General features: G+C 37.0%; 1 protein-coding gene across 5 annotated transcripts in view; it reads right to left on the bottom strand.

The window, feature by feature from the left end:
• Window positions 1-12,399, bottom strand: part of MACROD2 (mono-ADP ribosylhydrolase 2) — a 2,087,937-nt gene that overhangs the window by 1,699,656 nt on the left and 375,882 nt on the right. The window lies entirely within an intron of this gene.

Raw genomic sequence — 12,399 nt, 5'->3', positions numbered from 1 at the left:
AACAAAGTGAAGAGACAACCCACAGAAAAGGAGAAAATATCTGTAAACTACCCATCTGACAAGGGATTAATAACCAGAATATACAAGGAGCTCAAGAAATCTATAGGAAAAAAAATATTAATCCAATCAAAAAATGGACAAAATAGTTGAATAGACATTTCTCAAAAGAAGACACACAAATAGCAAACAGGCATAGGAAAAAGTGATTGACACCACTAATCATCAGGGAAATGCAAAGCAAAACTACAAAGAGATATCATGTCACCCCAGTTAAAATATCAACTCACCCCATTTGTTATTGCCTGTCTTTTATCCAAAAGACAGGCAATAATAAATGCTGGCGAGGGTGTGGAGAAAAAGGGAACCATCATACACTGTTGGTGGGAACATAAATTAGTACAACCACTACGGAGAACAGTTTTGAGGTTCCTCAAAAAACTAAAAATAGAGCTCCCATATGACCCAGCAATCCCACTGCTGGGTATATACCCAAAAGAAAGGAAATCAGAATATTGAAGAAATATTTGCATGCTCATGTTTGTTCCAGAACTGCTCACAACAACCAAGATTTGGAAGCAACCTAAGAGTTCATCAGCAGATAAATGGATAAAGAAAATATGGTACTTATACACAATGGAGTACTATTCAGCCAAACAAAATAAAAAAGAATAAGATGGCCAGGCACAGTGGCTCACGCCTGTAATCCCAGCACTTTGGGAGGCTGAGGTGGGTGGATCACCTGAGGTCAGGAGTTTGAGACCAGCCTGACCAACATGGTGAAACCCCGTCTCTACTAAAATACAAAAAATTAGCCAGGCGTGGTGGTGCATGCCTGTAGTTCCAGCTACTTGGGAGGCTGAGGCAGGAGAATCGCATTGCACTCCAGCCTGGGCAAAAAAAAAAAAAAAGAAAAAAAGAATAAGATTCTGTCATTTGCAATAACATGGATGGAACTGGAGGTCATTATATTACATGAAATAAGCCAGGCACAGAAAGACGAACATCACATGTTCTCACTTATTTGTGGAATTTCAAAATCAAAACGATGGAATTCATGTAGACAGAGAATAAAAGAATGGTTACCAGGGTCTGGGAAAAGTACTCAGGAGGCAGTGGGAAGGTGGGTGGGGATGGTTAACAGGTACTATATATATATATATATAATGTTAATATATAATATATAATTAATTAACCATATATATAATATATATGGTTAATAGGTACTATTATATATATAAAAGAAGAATGAATAATACCTCATATTTGATAGCATAACAGGGTGACTATAGCCATCTTAAAATAACTAAAAGAGTATTAACTGAAGTATAACACAAAGGACAAATGCTTGAAGGGATGGGTACCCCGTTTTCCATGATGTGATTATCACACATGGCATTCTTGTATTAAAGTATCTCATGTACCTCATAAATATATATACCTAGTATGTACCCACAAAAATTAAAAATAAAAAACAAATAAGTTATAAAACAAGTACACTATTTTCCTAATTTGTAAAAAAAAAAAAAAAAAGTTTGTATATAGGTACAAGTTGTAAATATTTGAAAGGCTTTAAACCACCCAATGTTAATACTGGATAGTGGGAATTCAGATTATTTTTATTTTCCATTTATTTATTTGTTTGTTTATTTATTTAGAGACAGGGCCTCATTCTGTCGCCCAGGCAGGAATACAGTGGTGTGATCATGGCCCACTGTAACCTCCACCTCCTAAGCTCAAGCAATCCTCCCACCTCAGCCTCCCAAGTAGCTGGAACCATAGGCATGTACCACCATGCCCAGCTAATTCTTGTATTTTTTGTAGAGATGGGACTTCATCATGTTGCCCAAGCTAGTCTTGAACTCCTAGGCTCAAGTGATCTGGCTGCCTCAGCCTCCCAAAGTGCTGTTAATTGAAACAAGTCTGATGGAAATAGACAGTAGTGGTCAGTTTATTTCTTACAGTTAAAAAAATGCATATATGGTTCCTGATAGCATAAAATTCCAGGTCATAAATATTCATTTATTTTTTAATGAATCTGTAAGCATCACATATTAAAGATACTGAGGAGAAAAAATAGAATTAGGGTACATTCCACCAAAAATCATTCCTTGAGATAACAGGACAATTGGTGGTTTTCCTAAACTGATAAGAAATTCTTTTTTTTTTTTTTGTCTACTAATAAAAGATGTTGTTCATAAAAGACAAGTTGAAGGAAGTAATAAGGTTCAGAAGAGCCAAATGTAAATAGAAATGCCTATTAGGATTCTGGCACATTATTTAGTAGATAACACATCCTGAACTGGTATACCTTCCTTCTTAATATTTTCTTTCATGTACATTCTGATACAAATTACCATGAACCCTTAATGTCACAGAATTTTTATTCCATGTTCTAATACCGATACATTTTTTCTTTTCTTTCTTTCTTTCTTTTTTTTTTTTTTTTGAGACGGAGTCTTGCTCTGACGCCTAGGTTGGAGTGCAATGGCACAATCTCAGTTCACTGCAACCTCCACCTCCTGGGCTCAAGCAATTCTCCTGCCTCAGCCTCCCAAGTAGCTGGGACTACAGGTGCGTACCACCACACCGGCTAATGTTTTTGTATTTTTAGTAGAGACAGGGACAGGGTTTCAACATGCTGGCCAGGCTGGTCTCAAACTCCTGACCTCAGATGATCCACCTGCCTCAGCCTCCCAAAATGCTGCGATTACAGGTGTAAGCCACCGTGCCTGGCTTATACCTATACATTTGTTCTGGTTTCATACCTTGGATGACTCTGTTGCCTCCACTGACATGGCAATGTTAGGCTAGACGTTAACCTGGATACACACCAGAAACCCCTGAAAGCTGCCCCATATTCCTAATGGATGTGTGGGTGATCTGGCTGGGACATGTTGGCCCCATGTCCCATATCTTCGTTTTAATAGCCAAGGCTTAGTTCTGGCTCTCTTAGCAAGGGTCAGTTTTCATTCTTCTAAAGCAAATGGTAGAGGAGACCCTTTCTTAGCCAAGGAATTGCATTTCTGAATGCAGAACAGATAATAACTTGGGAATCCCATGGATTCTCCTGTAAACTTAAAACTAGCAGCTTTTGGAAAGCCTCATCTCTCTCCCCTGGAAGAGCGTAAGATGGAAATCAGCAGGATTAGGTCACATTCCAGACTAGTAACACATCTCCATATTTGTGTACCCTTACCATCCTGTACAATCAGATTTTACTATATTTTCGTCTATATTTAGCTGTCCACTACTCTTTTCATGCTATTATCATTATTAGAATACTGGTCTCATTACATCGATATTATTATTTAGCCCAAATCTACGTACTTTCTTTTTCATAATTGGCCTCTATAATTCAGCAATTTATTCTATCCATCCCCAAAACGCACTACAAGGATGGGTAACCTCTCATATGTGCATTAGGAATGTTCCTAGAGAATTTCCTCTGTCTTCCTTGCTTGCACTTACCACCATAGTAACTGATAAAGAGTCCAAAATCTACCTACTAATTAGGACACTTTTCACCTCAAATTAACATGCTGTTGCTGTCTTAGCACCTCTGATTCTCTCCTTACTATCTCTTCAAAAACTTTTCTTCTAGCTGCTTTCAGTCTCATTTCAAATACGTTTTGTGATCTAGAGCACATTGTTTAAATTGTTGCTGACCTTCTCACCCACAGACCACGAAAAAGTTTCTTTGTCATTTCTTTGAGATTGCTCAAGAACCTATATATCTATGTCACGAGATGGTTTTGTCCAACCTATAATCTATGTATAAGTGGACAGACCAACTTGGGAAAGTTAGTTATAAAGTCTTTGAAAAACAGAGAATATAGTAAAAGAGATCAGACTTATGAGGCACACCTTGCTATTCAATAAGCATTTGTTGAAAAACTGGCCAAGTGAAGACACGTGGCAAACAAGGCATTAAACTAGGGGTCCTCTTAGAGTACCTGTTCTACCTTCTCCTTCTTACTCCTTTTGTTCCATCTGAGTTTCTACTAAACACTCTCAAAGCAACAGATTACTTAGACATCACCACCCATTCCTCCTAATTAGCAAATTCTGAGATGATAGTAAAATCAATCTAAACAAAACAAAGAGAATGCTAGTAAGTTGGATAAAGTGTTTTAAAAAACTGTAACCTCTCTGAGCCTGAATACCATGTTTTTGTTAGAATACACATAAATAGGTGCTTGAACGAGCATCTGCTATACAATTACTAGAAATCAGCTATATTAGAATGGAGATGGTAATATCTGTTCTTTGTTCAGGGACTCTTCCTTAAGGAGAATCAGATAATGTAGGAGCAAAGAAGCCAAGGGAAAAGAAAGTTTAAAAAAACAATTGATAGAATGTGAGCCACACAGGAAGTCTACAGAACGTACAGCAAACAAAATAGAAACACTACATTCATACATCTTGTAGTGTTTATGTTTTTGCTATTCATATGGATTAAAAATTTATCTTTTTTCCCAAATATATTTGGGATCATTATTGTCTTTGTGATAAAGTTAGATTACTTTAAACTTCAAACTTCAAGAAAATGCAAGCCTGATTTTCACAAGGGAATTGCTCTTACTTTTTTTTTTTTTTTGAGGCAGAATCTCACTCTGTCGCCCAGGCTGGAGTGCAGTGGTGCAATCTCAGCTCACTGCAAGCTCTGCCTCCCAGGTTCACGCCATTCTCCTGCCTCAGCCTCCCAAGTAGCTGGGACTACAGGTGCCCACCACCACGCCCAGCTAATTTTTTTGTATTTTTAGTAGTATTTTTTATATTTTTATTTTCACCATATTAGCCAGGATGGTCTCGATCTCTTGACCTTGTGATCAAAGTGCTGGGATAACAGGTGTGAGCCACCTTGCCCAGCCTGCTGTCTTCCTTTCTAAAGTTATTTCCTTCCTACTATCACAACTCTAAATAATGAACAACTTGTTGTCCTTATAGAAAAATCATCTTCAGGCCAGGTGTGGTGACTCTCACCTATAATCCCAGCACTTTGGGAGGCCAACGCTGGCAGATCACCTGACGTCAGGAGTTCGAGACCAGCCTGGCCAATATGGCAAAACCCATCTCTACTAAAAATACAAAAATTAGCCGGGCATGGTGGTGCATTCCTGTAGTCCCAGCTACTCCAGCCTAGGCGATAGAGTAAGACTCCATCTAAAAAAAAAATACCTTCAAATAAAAATAACCAAGAAAACAAGACATAAATATGATTTAAAAGTTCCTTATAATTACCTAAATAATGTATTGTACTTTCTATCAGAAAAACACTTCTCCCTTTATTAGAAGGCTATTTATACTTTCTGTTAAAACACTTTATACTGAAAACACATAGGATATAATATAATTGTCTCTAACTTTTCTCAGATATAAGCTAGAAAGATTTGCTTGTAAGGAACAAATAATAATAACAATGACGATAATAATAAGAGTGATAATTGTACTTAATTCATATATAAAATATAGGTAAAGCCATTAACTAATGCACTTAAAATCCTAGACAAAGTATAATTCAGGCAAATGTTTTAAAAATATGTAAATCCTACTTTCAAAAAAAGTTTAGTTACCTAAAACCACTGTCAAACTAGGATTTTTGGCAGCAAACCTTTAACATTTATATTTTGCTAGTCCTTTCCTACTCTTTGGTCAGTCAAAATCCTTTGTTCTTTGTTAATAAGACATGATCTGATAAGCTTATTTCTGATTTGCCTTGGGGAAGAAAGGGAGGACAGGATTACACGTGAGCACTTCCGAGTGACAAGTCTGTTCCCTGGGCCACTGACGAAAACAAAGAGGGGTTACATCCAAAGCTGCTCAAACAGTTGTGTGTTGCTTCTATGTACACATGAGAATTAAACAACCAAAAAGCTCCTCGAATTTCTCCAAACAAAAATTAATAACTTTAAAAAGTGACACACTTTTTTATTCTTTTTCAAGTCTACCTTCAATTTTTACAACAACTTTGAACATAAGAATGAAAGCTCATTAAACTATAAATACATTTTGGCAATATTTATGTACTTTAAATAAACTTGTTAAGTCTAGATCTTAATTTTTAAACCCACATAGGAAACCTAGCAAAGTATTTGTGAATTTCCAGCATGAATACATTTCAAATGTCAAACAAAACAAAAACCAAACAAAACTAGTGAAAAAATTATAAAATGTTTTCAAATTCCTCAAATTTGAGGTTAATCATTTACAGAATGAACTGAGTCTAGTTAATATATAACATATTTATCATAAATCATGCTTAGAAAATTTAAGTACCTTTATATTTTACAGAAAATTTCCCAATGGTAAATGTGACTTAATTTTTAACTTATTTTATTTGGAATAGATTGTAAAACATTTACATAATCCAAATCTAATCAACTGATACTTGATCCCCGAAAATCTTGCAAATAATCAGTTCATATCAGTTCCCAAGGGGCAATAAATGCCAATTGTAGTAAATCTGCTTCCTGCAGACAGTGCCAATGAAGGGCAATTTCCATAGTCATTAATAAACCGATAAAATAGAAAACAGTCCTTGACTCTACTTTAAACATGTTTCTTTCAACATTAAGCATGTTAATGTACCCAAGCAGTCTAGACTGCAGAGAAATAGCAAAGAGATAATCTCCAATACTAGGAGAACTACAGAGCCAGTTTCCAGAAAAAAAAATCTGACAATTTCAGAAAATCTTCCTTTCAGAAAGTCTATTTGTGTGTCTAAAATTAGCACCAATACTCCAGAAATAGTGAAACAATAAGATGGTTTCAAAATGATGACCACTTTGGTCCAAACTGACAGCAGTAGCTGGCTACACAGAGAAAATCATGTGCTTCAGGGCAATCCACTTGTATAATATCTTGTTGATCCACATGTCAATAAGCAGACACATATTGATCTGCTCCTATTAACTGTTAGTCATTCCTCCAAAGGTGTATTTTATACTAATCATTGCCAAAGATAAGGAATTTGTCCTTTGATTTGTAATTAAGTCTGAGAACCAGCGTTAGATACTGTTATCTCAAAGTCTAGCATCCAGGAGAGAAGGCAGAAGCATTTCTCAAATTGTTTCATTCCCAAAGATAAATTGTTAAAGCACACAGTTCAATTTGACATTAGTGAATTGTTTCTTTTGAACTGATCCTGGCCCCACGCATCACTATGAAGATTAAAAGCAACTATCCCCAGGTTTCAACTCAGTCTTGGTATGTGCTTTCTCGGATTTAGTAGTGAACTATTACATCCACCACTTTATTTGAAGTCCATAATAGGAAATTAGGTGGGTGCCACATACCTGTCTTCATAAATAAAGGAAGTAAGGCTCAAAGAGCTCCAGTTATTTTCTCAGGGCCACATAGAAAGTATCATATAGAAATGATTGACTCAATCTGCTTCCTCCAAGTCTCTCATTTTTTTCAAGGATCATTTTAAGTCTTTTTTTTTTTTAACATTTTAAAACAAGTGAAGGGGACAGGGCACTGGGGAGTGGCAAGGGGTCAGGGACACAGCTTTGACCTATATCAGCTGGAGTTGTATATGCTGTATCTGCATGGGCATATATGGAGGTGCTGAAGAGGGAAGAAAGTAGGGATCAGCAGGCTTCTAGTTTTGCACCAGCTACTGCCACACCCCGTGACTTTTACTAGCTTATTCTGAACCACAATTCCTCCTTTCTTTCCTGGGAGGCCAAGGAGGTGCTTTTTCTCAGTTGTGATTTTTAATTGCATTTCTCCCAGTCCCCAAAGTGTAACAGTCCAACATGAGTGTTGGGGAAAAGAAGGGTGTACCAGAGGGTGGGCAAGCAGGCAGGCAGGCAGGGAAATAACCACTCTGATTTTGCTTTGATATCTGTTTCAAGTCCTGTAATGACAGATCTCATTCCAGTGCAGAATGTTTTGGAAATATAGTTAAAAGGGTTATGTGATTGTTTTTAGGTACATTTTAAGTGTTGACTAATAAAAGGCAAATATCAGAACAAAACAACAGTTTAACATAGCATTTTTAAAACCTTTTGGCATTCTAAGGCATCCGTGACCTGCTAAAATCTAATTATTTCTCCAATACCCTTTGGAATTGTTGAGAAAGATGTGGTATAGTTTCTAACTAGTACATTAAGCATCTGGCCTGACTTCACAGAGTTACAGACAGTGCACTCTCTATATATTTTATTAACATCCTATAGGCTTATGCTAAGATGTAATACTGATGTGCCCTGACATGCATCACTACCTGTTGACAGAAAAATCTGGGCTAGACTTGAGAGCGTCTACAAATAGAGTATCTTTTAAAGATGTGTTGGCAATTTTAACAGAAACTCTGGCTTAAGAAAAAAAAGACAAAGAGAAAAAGAGCAGTTTCAAGTTTATAAATGTATAAAATATGCCCAAGTTTCAGCATGCTAAAACCTCTGAAAATGAGCTGATCCTTAGCATCCACTCCTTCCTTCTCAACCTAAGAGTACCCCATTTTCCTTTGGATCATGCCCTGTCCTCCATTCTCAGTTGTGTGTCTCAGTAAGGCTGGGCTTATCTGCAGCTCCTGCAGTGGGCTTAAGCTCACCAGCGTTATCTACCCACCCATGTAATAGGTTCAGGAATGAACCTGTGATCAAGTTTAAGCAAATGAGAAACAGTGACCCCCCCAGGGCTCTGTGCAGGGGCTTTTGGAGGACGCTTCTCTCCCTTGAACACTGTGTTATGGGACTGTGATGTGTGAAACTGTTATTGCCTAAGAGGAAATCCCAGACCTAAGAGGAAGGTCCACTGTATATAGCCTGAGGAGGCTGCCAACAATGAGAAAGGCAGGACAGAGAGCCAGAGAGAAACTGTATTCTTATTGACATATTTTAAGCCACTGTATCAAGCTTTACCTGAAGTTGTACTATACATTTTAACTTCTCAGTTACATGAACCAATGGATTCCCATTGTTGATTTTGCAGGTAAGGCTTAGATCTTCAATGACTTGCAACCAAAAGTATCTTAACTGATAACAGTCCAAGACATTTAATCTATCAAAAGTATGAACTATTTTTTCTTTTCTTTTCTTTTTGAGATGGAGTTTCGCTTGTATTGCCCAAGCTGGAGTGCATGGTACAATCTCAGCTCACTACAACCTCCACCTCCTGGGTTCAAGTGGTTCTCTTGCCTCAGCCTCCCAAGTAGCTGGGATTACAGGCACGTGCCACCACGCCCGGCTAACTTTTTGTATTTTTACTAGAAACGGGGTTTCACCACGTTAACCAGGCTGGTCTCAAACTCCTGACCTCAGGTGATCCTCCCGCCTCGGCCTCCCAAAGTGCTGGGATTACGGGCACGAGCCACTGTGCCCATCCAAACTGTGTTTTCTTTACACAATTTTGAAGATTTTATTCTCATGAAGAATGCTGAGGGAAAGGAAAATCATGAAGAATGTTTCTTAGGCTTAAAAGAACCTTAATATCTTCTAAGATTAAATCTCAGAACTTCATAGTTGGAGGTAGTTTGGGGATCATCTAGTCCTACTAGTTTCTTTTACACAGGGAGTCAATAAATATGTATATGATGAATGAATAAATGAATGTGAAGACTGAATGAATGAATGTGTGAATGAGATAGCTTAACTCTAGACAGACCTGAACTGTATTGTTCCATGAAATGACTGTGTGTTTTAGTCAGTTTCAGCTGGTAGTTGGTAACTAAAAGACAGATTTGAGGCTTCTGTGTGTATGCTGTTTTTCATTTTTTTGTCTGGATATACAAGTAAATGGCAGAACCTGGGAAACCCAATTCCAAATCCAATCTACTTTCATGTCCACTAGAGAACATCTCATATCTTCTCATAAAAACAAACAAAGAACACCACAAAGTTCTTTGAGATGACAAGTTTAGATAGTCCTAGAGTTTTAAAACTGGGATATGTTATTGAAGTTCATTTCCAAACCAGTTGCTTTCAATCTGAAATGCATTTTCTCACGTACAATGTTAGATTCACAGGGTAGCCAACAAAACAGAACAAAATGCAAAACAGCAAACATCTTTTCAACCCAAAATATCTACTAGAACCCAACTAAGTGTTAAGTTCTGGGAACATGAGGTCATGAGATGTGTAAGTACAAGATAAAAAAAAATCAATGAAATGCTCTTCTATTCCTCTCTTTTCCACTTCCACTTACTGACTATAAAATTACTTCAAAGGGAAATTTGAAAAATTCCAAAAATCTGTTATTTGCCTTGTACTACCTCCCTTTGTGTATTCTTCTCCCATTCTTAGTGTTCTTTTTGTTCCAGGTGCTTGGATGCCCCCCATCTTAAATAATGACAGCTATCGTCTTATTGAGCACTTACTATGAGTCAGGCGCTGAGCTAACAAACTCAAAAAGATTAAGTAATTTGTCTACAGTCATGTGGCAAAGCCAGTATGGAGCCCAGCTGCGCTAGTCTCTGAAGCCCATGTTCTTAAACTACCCAGATCTACTACACTGGTTGTCCTCTACCCTGAGCCAAGTCCTTCCTAATGTGAGAATCCACCTCCTCCCTTCCTATTACAGCCAAAAGGGTTTCATGCTAAAGATTGCCAGCATTCCATCCCCTTCAATCAAAACAGTCATCCCCTTATTGTAGCCAAAGTGCCTTAGAAAACAAAAGAGGAGGGCAATCTGAAGTAACTCATGATAACCTCATGTTTCCAGAGATTGTACATACTATTTCAAAGGGGGCACACATTATTATAAGTTCACCTTCAACTAGTAGCATTTCAGGTAGCTGATAAGAGCGGGAAGTGAAAAAATATGTATGCAGCAAAAGAGTATATATTTTTGGACAGAATAGGAGGCCAGAGATTCTACTAAGAGTTTCCCTCCAAAGTCAGTACCCCAGTATAGAATATATTTTCACAATTTCTTTTCTTTTCCTATATTTTAATCCATAACTTAAAAGGGGGAAAAAAGCAACAAAAAATAATTGGCATTTAATAAATCCTTGCTGCCTTTATTTGTCATGTGATGAAACCAAAGCCTAGGGCAACAAATATGAAGTCATATAACAAATGGCAGCCCAGGGAAGGGAAACCTCCGAACTGCTAACTCCCAGGCCAGTACAATTTATTTTTGATACCTATAACCCAATTCCCCAATTGATCTTTCTTTTCTGTTTAAGGCCTCCCTGAATGAAGACGAAACTGATTAAATATGGCTATAAACCCACAGGAATTTGACCAGGCAAAAATTTCCTTTTTTAAACAGAACCAACTCCTATCTGAAAATGGCTTCTAGAAATAATTATTTAATAAAATAATTTAATCCATGTGTTTGTTTCATAGTAACAGAAAAATATCCACCTCCCTTTCCTCCCAAAATTCAGCTGCTGCATATCAGTTTAATTGTACTACCTAGCAGTTCAAAGAAATTGGCTTTTCAATGGACATTAGAATCTAAAACTCCGAGATTTAATGGGTCTGTCCTCTGAGGCCCACAAAAGTGCAATCATAGAACAATAGGTTCAATACATTTCTTATCAAGGGTTCACCTACTTTGATATCACCCATTCTTGGAAGGGAACTCAGGTCAAACTGTTATCAAACAAATATATAAATAGATAAACTAAATGAAGCTAATGAAGAGACCACAATCAAATAGTCCTGGGAAAGACTATTAGCTGGCCTTCTTCAGAAATAAACGTGCAGGGAAAAATTGAGAAAGGACAAAGGAGAAAGTCGTGCACCTCTAAGAATAGAGCAAATAAAGATATTAGTTTAAGGCAATGGTCCTCCAGGTAAACATAAAAGCTAAGTTCTTACCACCAACATGAACAAGTGAAATACACTTATTTGATGGAAAACTTATGGGCACAAAGCAATTGTTGACCAAATAGCAGAAACCAGTCTACAAAAATCATAATTAAAAATACAAGTATAATTCTGTTAATTAGGCATAGAAATTTATAATCTCCACGTCTTACAATTGTCCAGTGTTTATTCATGTACCTAAATTAAACTAAAATAATTTCAATCCAGGCAAACCACCGTGAAAGATTTTTTTCTTAAGATGTTTATATCTAAACCCATGCTCAGATCAGCAAAAACATTTAGAAAGGAAAATATTCTATTAAATTTTTTTAAAACATTTTATTGGGGGATAAATATAAATAATCCATTTTAAATAATATAAACACATAGTAGAAGTACATAAAACATACTTTCATTTTCTAAAACATAGAGAACAGTAACTTCTTCGCCTCCAAAAGAACAGACCATTTAATACCATTTAAAAAAATCTTTTGGCATTCCTATTGCCCTTCCCATAACTAAATGAATCAGTGACACGTGTATATATATACATATATTGGAGATGGAGTTTCGTTCTTGTTGCCCAGGCTGGAGTGCAATGGTGCAATCTTGGCTCACTGCAACCTCTGCCTCCCGG

Source organism: Gorilla gorilla, chromosome 21, assembly GCF_029281585.2.
Source record: "Gorilla gorilla gorilla isolate KB3781 chromosome 21, NHGRI_mGorGor1-v2.1_pri, whole genome shotgun sequence".
Classification (NCBI taxonomy): domain Eukaryota; kingdom Metazoa; phylum Chordata; class Mammalia; order Primates; family Hominidae; genus Gorilla; species Gorilla gorilla.
This window is presented reverse-complemented; position numbering and strand designations above follow the sequence as displayed.